Source organism: Heterocephalus glaber, unplaced genomic scaffold (assembly GCF_053883595.1).
Source record: "Heterocephalus glaber isolate CG9 unplaced genomic scaffold, H.glaber_assembly_v1.0 deba00001698, whole genome shotgun sequence".
NCBI lineage: Eukaryota > Metazoa > Chordata > Mammalia > Rodentia > Bathyergidae > Heterocephalus > Heterocephalus glaber.
In genome coordinates this window covers 145124-159157 of record NW_028258419.1, presented here as the reverse complement: position 1 = coordinate 159157, position 14034 = coordinate 145124, and positions in this window count along the sequence as shown.

Below are 14034 nucleotides of genomic sequence, written 5' to 3'. Positions count from 1 at the left end.
TTAATACATGCTTGCAGTACATAGTTATCACACTTTTATGGAGAGTTTGTAAAAGTACATAACACATCTAAATTCTTTTTGTCCCCTTCCCCTCTCCTCCCTCCCTGTACCTCCAGCTCTTGTTCTGCTTCCCATTCACAAAAGCTGTATTTCCATTTTTTTCTTCAATTCTCTTTTTTTATCCCCTTTCCCTTGCTTCCCTTCCCCTCCCTCCATCACTTATTCTTCCCATTTGAAAAAGATTTCCCTACTTTCCATTATCTATCTTTTATTTTTCTTTTCATTTATATTTTGGCTTTCTCATAAAAGAAAAAACATGATATTTAAGTTTGTGGGTCAGATTTATTTACTTAACATCATGGTCTCAAGGTGCACCCATTTCCTACAAATGCCTCGTTTATCCTTCTTTAAGGCAGAGTATTACTCCACTGTATATAAATGCCTCATTTTCTTTATCTACTCATTTATGATGGGCATATAGGTTGTTTCTATTTTGCATGATACCAGACTAACATGCACTATCAAGGTGGGAGACCAGATCCTACTAAGGAAAGAGCCTAGGACTCAAGGTCAGAATGCACTCAAATGTGATGGTCAGGAAGCAGCCTAACACTGTCAGCCTTCCTGTGGTGACTAGAACATCTGTGGTTGGGACAAGGATGGTACAGTGTGCTGCCCAGGGGTGCTAGGGAAATAATAAAAAGGAGCCATGGTTTAGCAACTAAGAATGCAGGAGCCAGGGATCCTGTGAAATGAAGAACATTTTCAAAAATGGGCTGAAGATCCCAAAGCAGGGACAGAGGAACACAACATGTCCCTTCTATTGGTGCCAGGATAATAAGTAAACATTTTAAGACTTTAGGTTAAAGGGAAAGAGGAAAGTCTAAGTGTTCACTGCTATTGTGTCTCCCAAGGACTAATCTGAAAGAGATAGCATTAATCTTTCTTCATTCTTTTAAATACTGGTTTTACAGATGAATGGGCTTCATTTTCGCAGATTTATATGTCCATATACTTTGATCATTTTCACTTCCATCATGCCCTGTCCCACCCTCCCCCTGGTTTCACATTTTTTGAGGGGGGTTTAACTGGTATTGTATATTTTGTTCATATCCATCCCCCTTATTACCCAACCTTATACCCCTCTCCCTTCTGGCTATTCTCTTTCTGTTGTCTAATAATAGTCTCCCTTCTACTTTCTTGTCATCATTTTTAGATTCTACATATTAAGAGAACACAGGATATTTGTGTTTTTGAGGCTGCCTTATTGCATTCAACATAGTGGTCTCCAGATCTATCCATTTTCTTGGACATAATAGAATTTCATTTTTCCTTATAGCTGAGTAATGTTCCATTGTGTGTGTGTGTGTGTGTGTGTGTGTGTGTGTGTGTATACTTTTTTCTTTATCCATTTATTTGTTGATGAATTCTTGGTTGGTTCCACATCCTGGCTGTTGTGAATTGCACCACAGTGACCAATGGTAGGCAGGTATTCTCTGTAGGGTGCTGACTTTATTCCTTTGGGTGTATACCAAGGAGTTGTAGAGCTGGATAAAACGGTAGCTCCGTTCTTAGTGTTTTGAAGAGCCTCCATACTCAGTCCCACAGTGGCCGTACTAATCTACATTCCACCAGTAGTGCAGAGGGATTCCTCTCCACTGCACCTTTACCAGCACTGACTACTTTTTTGTACTCTTGGTGATAGCCATTCTAATGGGGGGGGGCGTAGAATCTCAACACCATTTTAATTTGTATATCCCTAATGACTAAAGAAATTGAACATTTTAAAATATATTCATTGGTCACTTGTACTTCTAGTTTTTTCTTTTTTGAGGAATTATCTATTCAATTTATTTGGCTATTTAATGACTGGACTATTTGATTTTTTGGTGTTACATTTTTCAAGTTCTTTATATAACCTAGATATTAATCCTCTGTCAGGAAAGTAGCTAGTAAAGATTTTCTCTCATCCTATAGGCTGTCTCTTCACTATTAGTCTTTTCCCTTTCTGTGCAGAAACTTTTAAATTTGATGTAATCCCATGTTGATTCTTGTTATTTCCAGTGGTATTGGAGTCATACTAAGCAGGTATTTTTTTTTTTAAGAGTAGGAAAAATTTATTGGGAGAAAGAAAGCTTCTGCCTAAGAGATACAGAAGGGGGACTCGAAAGTGGGTTGTCCACCCACCCCACTTTTCAAAGATGTTTTATACAGCCATGCCATGTGGTGAGGCGGGTACAAAGTGGGACAAAACTATAAGACCCAATGGAAATTTACAAGGTGAGCATGAGGTGGGACAAAACCATGACCAACAAATAAGATTACAAGTACAGTCAACCAGGTAATATTGATTAAATGGGTACCAAATGGGGGAGCAAGTCACGTAGCAAGCATATAGGGATTTTCATTAAGGGTGGATCAGGGATATTTCCCTGGGTTAAGACCTTGGCCCCCCACCCAGGTGATTGATACCTGTTTAGAATATCAATCACTGCTATTCATCCTACATGGGTACAATGCTGTCCTTCAGTGAATGTGTCTTCACTCTCCTCCATTCTGGCTCCTTGTAGGCTGGCCCTGTCTAACTTCCTACAAGATATCTAATTAACTTACCTATCTACAATATTCCCCCCTCTGAAGAAGTATCCCTCCCTGCCATGAGGTGGCAAAGGGTGAAAAACATTCTGACTACTTCCAGCTGAAGAGGGTGTACTTGTGATCAGCAGTCAGAATTACTCTACAGAGAGTCTATGTAAAGGCCTTTCAATAGACACCAGGCATTGTCATCTTGGTTAGCTGTATAGCTTTGAGTCTGAAGGAGACAAAGCCAAAGAAACAGTTAAGAATAAGTGAGCCAAATTATAAGGTCAGCATCAGCAGAGTAGCTATGAATATAGCCAACAAGGGTTTCCACCGGGAGGAACTAGTAATAGCCTCCCACAAAGAGGATAAGAAGGTCCAGGTGACTTCAGAATCCAACATAGAAGTCATATTATATAGTTTAGCAGTTATGAACCTTTTACAAGGTCAATCTGGTGGATCTTGGTAAAAGAAGTCTAGCACATTTGTCATTGGTTCCATTTGTATGACTGCTTGGAGTTTGGTGGCCTGTAAGCAAAAACAAACAAAACTTTTAAGAAATTAAAGCATGTATAATATAAACATGAGCACACTAGAATGGAAGGGCAGGTTGGGGAGAAAGTCACAGTTAGATACTATAATAGTGATTGTAACCTGCTGACTCTTAGATTCTTTCATTGATAGAGGTTATGTATAAGTCTGATACTTTGTCATAAATCTCTCTAGTTTTAGCTGTAAGAAGATAAGAGACAATTTGAAGAACAAATCTCCCTAAGAAATTTAAAACTCCAGCTGAGCTGCTATAGATTTTGCCATAGTTTTTTCCTAATGATCCATAACTGTGGTCAGCTACTGGTGTAGCTAGAAACTTCCAGAAGGGGTCAGCAATTGGAGCCCCTTTTTACATCTAGCTTTATTACTATGCCATTATTTTATACCTCTTTTGGTTATTCTTTTGTGCTGGGTGTTTAAGACCAAGCTAAAGTGAGAACTGTGTCAATCAGTATGAACCTCTTGCTATCTATCAAGGTCTGTTAAGTCTCCTCAGGCATTATTTTGGAACCATGCATAGAGACTCTCAGCTCCTCTGTCAGTGTCATCCATAAGGATGGGTCACAGCCTTGGTGACCAAGTTGCCTTCAGTGAAAGTGTGGGAGATTTTCCCCTCTTGGTGACCCTCCTTTGGCACACAGTACATTTGTCCTCTGGTGTCCAGAAATCTCCCTGCTCAGGAGGTTGAGTGACTTACCAAAGATGTAGGATCCTGTGCAAAAGGTTCCTTTGTGTCCTGGATCTTTGTTGACCTTGAGGGGCCAGGGCCAAAATATTGACTGTCCTCATAGCCCAGTTGCCTTTCTAGTTTTGGTCTCCAAACTTTAGTTGTTGAACACTCAGAAGACAAGATCAGTGACATAAGTATGTCAGTAGGAGCAGTGAGTTTAACTATTATAATAGTTAAAACATCAAGCACTTTTGAAGTATAAAGCACAGTTAGAGGGCTATTATTTCTTATCAACCATGGTTGTTTTAGTAGTTGAATCCCTACAGAATATTAACAGACAACAGTTATATATTATAGAGAAACTTAAGATCAAGAGCTACACATAATATTTTAGAATGACAATCATGATGACATTTTCTTCATAACACTTACATGTCCATCTTAGTATAGAATAGTCTTTCAGTCAAACACCTCCATCTGATCACAAGACATTAAATGACATAAAGAAAACTCTTATTTGTTATCCTTTAGTAGGATGCCATCTAAACAGAACATATGTATTGGTTTGAAATCTACTTGATCTGCAAAGAAGATAACTACTCCTGCTGTTTTTTTGGTTCCTGTCACATGGAGTATTGTTTTCCACCCTTTCACTTTCAGTCTATGAGTTTCTTTTTTAATTAAGTGTGTTTCTTGTATGCTGCATATTGTTGGATCTTGCTTCTTGACCCATTCTGCCAGTCTATTTCTTTTGATTGGTGAATTGAGACCATTAACATTGATGGTTATAACTGATATGTATTGACATCATTGTCATGACTTTTTCTTTTTGTTGGATTTCCCCCTTTGCATTTCATTTCTTGTCGTGCCCAGTGAGTTCATTCTCCTGTGCTTCCTGGGGTTGTGATCCTCATTGTCTTTTTCTAGGATGTTGTGTAAAAGTTTTTGGAGTGCTGGTTTGGTATTAATGAAGTTCCTAAGGTGCTCTTTGTCATGAAAGTATCTTATTCCTCCATTGATTTTAAAAGATAGTTTTGCAGGGTACATCAGTCTGGGTTGGAGGCTGTTTTCCTTTAAGGCTTGAAATACATCACTCCAAGCTCTTCTTGCCTTGAGGGTTTGCACTGAGAAGTTTGCTGTGATTCTGATGGGCTTTCCTTTGTATGTGATTTGTTTCTTTTCTCTCACTGCTTGTAGAATTTTGTTCTTCTGTTGGGTGTCTGGAATCTTAACAATTATATACCTATGTGTAGATTTTTTTTTTTATCAAGGCTAGTTGGAGTCCTATATGCCTCACTTATCTGTATGTCAAGTTCTTTTCCCCTGCTTGGGAAGTTTTCTGCCATTACTTCTGTGTACAGGTTTTTTATGTCATCTGCATGCTCTCCTAGTTTCTTCATTGACTCCAATCAGACTTATGTTATTCTTTGCATCATCTAGCAGCTGCTGGATTGATTTCTTGTGGTCCCTTACAATTTTGGAGCAATTTTTATTCTCCTGGTCAGTAATTGCAATCTTATCTTCTATATCTGAAATTCTGTCCTCATCTTGGCTCATTCTGCTGTGTAGACTTTCAATGGAGTTTTTCACTTTTTTTTTTGGTACCGGGGATTGAACTCAGGACCTTGTGCTTGTGAGGCAGGTGGCAGAACCACTGAGCTAAATCCCCAGGCTTTCAATGGAGTTTTTAATTTCCTGGAAATCTGTTTGTGTCTGTTTTATGGATTCCATTTGTTTCCTATGTTGGGATTCCATCATGTTCCTCAGCTCCTCTATTTTTTAATCTCTGCCCTCTCTAGATTTATTAGTTATGTATTGCACTATGGGAATAATCTCTTCTGTTATCTGATAAATTATTTCTGATTTCATTTTTTTCCAGATCCTCTTTCATTGCCCATTCAGGGAGTCCAGGTAGTTGAGTGTCAGAGTGTTCCATCTCATTTCCCTTTGGGGTTGCTGTAGGTGATCTGGAAGTCTGTTTTTGAGACTTGTTTACATGTCTTTTCCTTTTGACAGTTGCGGGGGGGAGGGTCACCTCCGCTGGGCTGAGAGCTGTGGAATGGCAGCCCCAAAGCCCCTTTCACTGGGCTGGTAGTGTTGGAATGGTGACCTGGAAGCCCCTACCTCTGGCTAGACCAATTACCTATATGCCCCAGAGATAAGTGAAGGTTGGCTTTACTTTGGAAGGATTCCAGGGAGGGGAAACTCACCATCCTGGAAGCTTTGTCTTTGAAATCCAGCAGCCACAGAGGCAAGTGCCTTGAACTAAACACTGTTGAAAGTGCATTATTTCTCAGGGACAGGGCAGTGGAGAAGGGACAGAAGAGTGCTTTTGAGTATGGCACAAGAACTAAATCTTAACCATCTCAGGTGTAGAAGGACAATTAAGATCAGGAGCTTTTCCAGAATGAATCTGTAATCCTTAGCAAAATATGTCTCTAGAGACAAAAGCTATGATTGACTCCAACTGCATTGCCAAGTAGAAAATCAAACCAATATTCAAAGAACCCAAATGGCTGCTTTTTGCCTCTTGAAAGAGAATAAAAATGTTCTAACTATATTGTTTAGGTCTTACCCTTTTAATGAATTACTCTGAATCTATAATATTTCATTTATGATTGAAATACCCTACAGGCTGTTGAGCAGCTCCCTGTTGTTGTAGAAACACTCCCAAAGCAATGCACATACAAACTGAAACAGTGTCCTGTGGCAAGCACTGAGAAGTGCTTGTTTGAGCTTCTGGAACATGGTGCAGTCTGGTAACCAGGTTCCCAGGTTAAAATATGGGTATCTGTCTTTTGGGTTTCTCTATAAGCTGATTTTCATTTGTCTAGAAGTCTATCTTATTAGTAGTAGAGAAACAGTCCAAACCTGTAGCTCAACTCTTAACAGAGGCTTAGGAAAGGGCTCTGATGGCATTGCTTTGGATCACTCTGAGACAGAGGATATCTGATGACCACTGACAGAGTTCTCCTTTCACCTCACTGAGGAGTCCAGATAGGGACAAGATGTGGAGATTTTCTGCTGATTAACCAGATGGGCTATCAGGAGCTAGTATCTTCTGAGGGACATTTGGGTATCTGCCAGATTAGCCCTGGCCATGACCCTCAGTTGTCACCTCAGTTTCTGCTAGTTCCATGCAATCAGAGATCTGTCTCTGAAAGGAACCCAATTGCCTATCTGGTCAACATTCCACCCACCATTGGCATCAACAGGAGTGGGAATTCACTAGAGGGAAACTGGAGAAACCTGTCTTCTGCTTTGAGAGTGGCAGTTGCCCTAAAGGAAATTACTAGCTGGCAGAGTAACTATTATTTGGCATTCTATAAGGGAAGATAAAAGCTTGAACTGTCTTTATCTGAGATAATTTCATAAGAGACTAATTTTACAACATTTTTAAGCAACTAAGTTCAAATACAACACATACAAAATAAGAATAAAATGTAATTTTAACAAAAGACAATACATAAGAAAAGCAAGAAATTTGCAAATATTTAAAACACAACTTAAAATAAGACACTTTTGAAACAAAAGCCAAAACAAAGGCCAGAATTTATGAAACAAAAACCAGAATCTATGAAACAAATGTCAAGAGCCTATGAAACAAAAAGATTACAATCTATGAAGCAAAAAGTCCAAAGTTAGAACCTATTAAAGAAAACTCTTTCCTCTGACTAGTAATCTCAGTGGAAGACCTCCAAAATGATATAGGGGGAAGGATGTAACTCCCAACCTGCTAGATATCCTAAACATGAGTTTGTGTTCTGTAAAATTGAAGAATGAATTCTAGGAACAATGGAGGTTAAGAGTAGGAAAAATTTATCGGGAGAAAGAAAGCTTCTGCCTAAGAGAGACAGAAGGGGGACCGGAAAGTTGATTGCCCCTCAGCAGGTCTTGCCTGGGCTGGTGGCATCAGATGTTTCCCCTGTGTTTCTTCTAACAGTTTCAAAGTTTCAGGTCTTATATCCATGCCTTTGATCCATTTTGAATTTATTTTGATCATTTCACCTCCATCAACCCTTGTCCCACCCTCTCCTCTAGTTTTACATTTTTTGGTGGGAATTCAATCTTTTATTGTACAAGTCGCTGTCCAGTTTTCCTATCAGCATTTGTTAAAGCAGGTGTCTTTTGTCCAATGCATATTTTTGGCTATTTTGTCCAGAATCAGGTGACTGTTATATGGGTTTATTTCTTTGTCCTCTATTCTGTTCCATTGGGCTCTGTGTCTGTTTTTGTGCCAGTACCAAGCGGTTTTTGTTACTATGGCTTTATAGAATAATATTAGATCAAGTATTGTGATGTCATCAGCCTTAGTCTTTTTGCTTAAAATTTGCTTTAGCTATTCTGGATCTTTTGTGTTCCCATATGAATTTCTTTTCAATTTTATTCATTAAGTTTATTGATACATTTTAGGTATACCTGATGATCACATTCATCATTGAGAATTTGTACCTATATATGACATATCTTGGTTCTTATTTTTTCCCATTCCCCTTCCTTCCCTTTAACCTCACCCCCACCCCTCCTGTTTTAAAAAGCTTTGTTTCCCTTTTTCCCTTCTTTTTTCATTTTTTCCTTTCCCTTCTTTCCTCCCCACCTCCAGTTCCCCTTCCCCTTTGAAAATTTTCTTCCTATTTCATAATATCTATTATACATTTTGGTCCTCATTTACACTTTCAGTTTCTCACACCAGAGAAACTATTCAGTTATTTACACATGTGTGTCCTATTTATTTCACTTAAGAGTATGGTCTCAAGGTGCACCCATTTAGCTATAAATGTTTGTAGTTTATCTTTCTTTATGGCTGAGTCATACTCCATTTGAATTTTAGGATTTTTTTTAGTTATGTGAAGATTATCATTCGTATTATGGTACAAATTGTCTCTAGAGACCACTTTCAGTAATATGATCATTTTGACAATATTAATTCTGCCAGGCCATGAACATGAGGGATCTTTCCATCTTCTGATGTCTTCTAATTTTTCCTTAAATATTTGTAAATTTTCATTGCAGAGATCTATCACTTCTTTAGACTGATCCCTAGGTATTTCATTTATTTTTTTAAGGTACATGGTTTAAATCTAAAATGCTGCCCCAAAGTCTCATATGTTCAGAGGAGGGGATCCTGGAAGGCAATTGGGCCACAGGGCAGTGTGATCATCAGTGAGTTCATCATTGAGGAGTTTGTAGCTGAAGGTGTTCTTAGGGGGTGGTCCCTGGTTGGAGAGGTCACTGGGGAGATGACTGGAAGGGTATATTCTTGTCCCTGGCTCTTCCCTCCTCTCTTTGCTCCCATGGGATGAGAAACTGTTCTCTACCAGGCCCTTCCATGATGTGGTTTTTATTTTGGGGTCTTCTGACTTTGACTGACCCTACTCACACTGTGAGCCAAAATAAACCTCTCCTAAGTTGTGGATATTGAGCATTTTATCTCAACAACAGGAAAATGACTAAGGAAGAAATTATTGTGAATAGAATTGTTTTCAGCTACCCATTATTGGTGTATAGTAAAGCTATTGATTTTTTTCCTTAAATAAAAAAATTATAGTAAAAGACACATTGTCATTAAACTCCCTCAAAATGCTCTTCCTCACTTCCAGCACACCCACTCATCTTTCTACTCTCTGAGGCAACTCCAAAAGTTTTGTTTAGTGAATAATTTTATGAGGTATGAAAGATAAAATAAGGTGAATTCTGCTGCCAGGTGCCATCCAACAGAAAAACAGGCTCATAAAAACATTGCAGTGTGTTTTTGTTCATCTTATTCACCAGATCTGGCACAATGTGACTTCTGGTTCTTCCTCAAGGTTAAAATAACCTTGAAAGGTAATAAAGTCATTGAATGTTTAATGTTGATTTTATATTCTGTTACATTGCTAAATTTATTTACCAGCTTTGGTGGTCTTTAGGGCCTTCTAAGTATAGGATCATATCATCTGCAAAAAAGAATGATTTGACATTTTTCTTTCCTATTTGTATCCCTTTTATTTTTTTTTCTCTTGCCCAATTGCTGTAGCTAAAATGTAAAGAACTCTACTGAATAGCAGTGGTGAGAGTGTGGATCTTTGCCTTGCTCCTGATAGTCTCAGTTAATCTTCAATGAAAGACTGAGATACCTTAAATGGAGAAGTTGACTTCTTTTGTTTTTGGCTTTGTGTTTTTGCTAATACATAGGGCCCCAGAGAAGATGATGTTAGCTACAAAAATAAATTCACCTTAAATATTCTTCTGGAACATTTGACTAGGGCATAAGTATTGATTCTTATGAATCAAGGTTAATCCTTTCCTTTGAATTCCTAAGTACTTTGTAGTTATCTCAAAGATGAGTCATCATTGAATTCATATTTGTCCAAACTAATGACTTCTCTATAGTTCTTATTCCATATAATTTCTGTGCCGGTTCTGAGGGCGTGAGCCCCAGATTTCTCCCCATGCATACCCCATGAGTGTTGAACTGCAGGGTTCTGAGCTGGCTCGGCTGTTTCCTGGTCTTCCATAGGACTACTCAGGATAGAAGTGAGACTTGCTGGTGGCACAGACTGAAGACTGTCAGAAAAACGTTCTGCTCACTACAATATCTGCATCATACCTGAGTCCCTTCTCCCACTTTTTTTCCTTGTTGTTTTTGTATACACAATTTAATGCCTTTTCAAATGTCCGTAATTTCAGATTTGCTTTATATACTACAATGGCCTGTTCACTTGTTTCCCCTCACTCCAACCTTAAATATCTGGAATTTCCTTACTGAAAATCACTTGACTTATGGAGAACAGGCAGTGATGTTTATCTGCTAAGTGAATAGCTAAGGTGTGAGATGAGGTAGTCGTCCTTACCCTGAGGGATGGGTGAGAATTCAGGGTTGGCCATGATTGTGTGGTCCCTCTGAGACTCACTCTCTAAGGTTCAGCATGTACATGTGTCTGTATTCATGCAGAGAAAAGGTGATTAGCTTTGCTTGATACAGAAGAGAGCTTCCTATACAGATCTGCTACTGCCTTAACAGAAAGTCACAGGACTGTGACAATGAAAATAGATCCAAAATGGTATAAATGTAATGATGGTGCTTCTCTCACTTTTCCCACTGAGTACCCATCCAGGCAGAGGAGGGTAAGCATGTCCAGATGCCCTGAGCTGGAGGTTAATGGGTGTTGGAGTGGGAAGCTAACCTGCCCCATGCAGAGAGATCACTTTTAAAATTAATGTAAATGTAAATTCCACTCTGTGTGTTTATTTTGGTATGATATTTTCTACTTTGCAAATGCATGGGCTGGGTCCTGCTCTGGGACTGTGTATCCACAGTCACATGGCTTCTCAGCAGCTGTTCCAAATTCTCCATGCTTCTGCCTGGAGGGATCCAGCCCCAAGGGCAGAGGGTGACCCCACTGGGAGCAGATCTCCTGAGGGGAACAGGAGGAAAGGAGAGAGCCAGGCCATTGGATGCTTGTAATGTGGGGCAAGAGAGAAGACTGCATGGCAAGGGAGAGGATACTGAAGGTTAGAGTGGGTGTTCCTTTGCATTTTCTTTGGCCAGTTGTAGTGTTTTGGAATTTAATGAGAAATGATTTTTTTTTTGTTTTGTTTGATACTGGTTTTGAATATAAGGCCTTTGCATTGAGCTACATTCCCAGTCCTTTAAAAAAATATGGTACTATATACTTTTAAAATTTTGAGACAGGGTCTTTCTAAATTACTAAGTTGTCCAGCTGGGCTTGAATTTGCAGTCCTCCTGCCTCACCCTCCCAGAATGCTGGGAGTAAAGGCCTGGGACATGACACGTGGTGATTGGTGACTTTGATCAACATGAGACATAACTTTTCCTTTCAATAATTTTATATGGCTCCATCTTCCTTTTACGAAACTGTTACCAAGAGAAACTCTAATCTTGCTAGACAGACTGTGTGTTATGCTCCAAACCACAGCTGTGACATCACCATATGCTTAAATATTGTTTCCATGGTCCCAGGTGGAAGACAAAAGGTCACATAGCTGTTTTGTTTTTAGAAGGTCAGAAGAGGTTCCTTGAAGTACATATCACCTTTGTTCTGAACAGGTATGTGCAATCCCACTTAGGAGAGAAATGCTAAGTGGGGTACAATAGAGGCCTTGAATGTACAACTAATCTAATTTGCAAATTTAGTGTGGTTGTAGTATTTGTTAAAGTTTATTTTGAGGCATTCTGGAGTGTGATTTATTTTAAAGGGAATACAAGATGCTGTCTACTGAATTTGGGACACTGTGGGATAAGTGAGCCTGCCTATTTTCTTATTAGCAAGGGGAGTTTTTAAAATATAAAGTGGAAGCACCCTAGTTACCATAGAATATTGTAATACCTTATTTTTACTGAGGCATTAACTATGCTGAGCCAGCTGTAGGATAAAATTGGCGATTGTAGCACAGGTCATTAATAAAATAAAAATATGTTAAGTTCTGTCTATTTTCAGTCTATGCATCACAGGAATGCTTGCACTTCTTGGAGAAAAGGTTCTATCATACATCTATTGAAATTGTCTATATAGCTATCAGTCTATCTGTTCATCCATTCATCCATCCATCCATTTCTCTCCCTCTTTTTCCAAATTCATCCAGATATCTCCAGCCATAATTTAATACTTCCTTATTTAAACCTATATTCTATAATACCTATGATAATCACTCAGCAATTGATTTTGTAATGGCAATTTTTAGAAATTAATATTTAGTTTCTATATTACACAGTGAATATTTATATTTTCTTCCTGATTGTAAATCTTCACAGAAAAGTAGCTATGATTTTCTTTCCAAATTACTCAAAGTCCTAATGTAATTCTCAATGAATTCTTTATCAAGTTGTTTCAATGACATAGGCACACTTAAAAAGCACCAATAAATAAAAAATAGAATTTCAAAAATATTTAGCATTTACTTAAGGAACCAATTGTATACAGTCAAATTATTTTCCTCTTCATGGGTAACTATTCACACCAGTTATTTCTATGAGCATTATTGCAAATTTTAATTTTTAGGGCACTGTTATGTACCAGAGAGGCCAGATAAGTTCTGAATATAAAGAGAGAATCTATTATCATATTGTTATTTGTACAGTAAACAGTTGCCTTCAGTTTTACTCCTCAAAGTGTGTTCTGGGGACCAGCAGTCTTGGCATCCCTGAGAATGCCTTAGAAATACAGAGCGTAGCTACTGAGGGAACTGCTGACCCAGCATTGGCCTTTAGCAAGGACTCAGGTGATTTGTATGCATGTTAAAATCTGGGACATCCCGGACTACAACACACCTTCTAAAATCCTTCTTTTCCCTCTTTTGAATTGGTTTCATATATAATATTGTCATAAGGGAAACAAAAGGGACCAGGAGCTAATGTGTACCGACTACATACCTCAAAATACAGACAAACCTAGAGGCATCCTTCTGCCTCTTCCTCAGCTTCCAGGTTCTTTGTTACAGTCAGGTTCATGATAACAGGAGTTATTCCCTCTGTAAATCCCTCAATTACTGTTATTGCTCTTTAGCTCTGTGTCTGTAGTAGAGCTGAGCCCCAGGGAGACCACAGTTGGCAGGCAGTTATTGGTATACAGTATTCTCACCTGACTCCACCCTCCTGAGTAGGAGCAGGCATTGCAACTCAGGGCAGGGGCAGGAGTGACTGGGAGGAAGCACTGGTATGGCACACCTATCTCTTTGTAGTACTGGGTCTCTTTCACACACTAATGAACTGCCTGACTGACTGCTAACACCTGCTCAAAAATATTAATTTGATCCAGTTTATACTGAGTACTGATGGTCCCTGTCAGGAAGAGGACTAGAAGATGAGATTGGACATTCCCTTAACTAGATTTTTTTAAAAGGACAGTGGATTCAGTTCTGTAAAATGAGTTGACATGTGGCATTAAGCTCATCACTGTTATCTGTCTGAGGCTTTTCTGGGAAGAATAATGAACACTCAACTTCATTAGAAATACGGCTCAATCTTAATATTGCAAATGTGTTGATAGACCAGAGGAATGTAATTGTTTTATCAGAATTACTTTGGTTTGTGGAAGTATAATTAATGGAAGCGATAGCTTATCCCATGAAATTTTTTCATTTGGGCTTTGAAAGTCTAACAAATATAATGAAATATACCAAAAGTAAATCATAGTTCAGGATATAAAAGAAATGAAATGAGACAAATTCTCTTTAAGTAAGATAGATATCACACATTCATTCACTACCACTTCCATGGAAAGCTCCCTAAA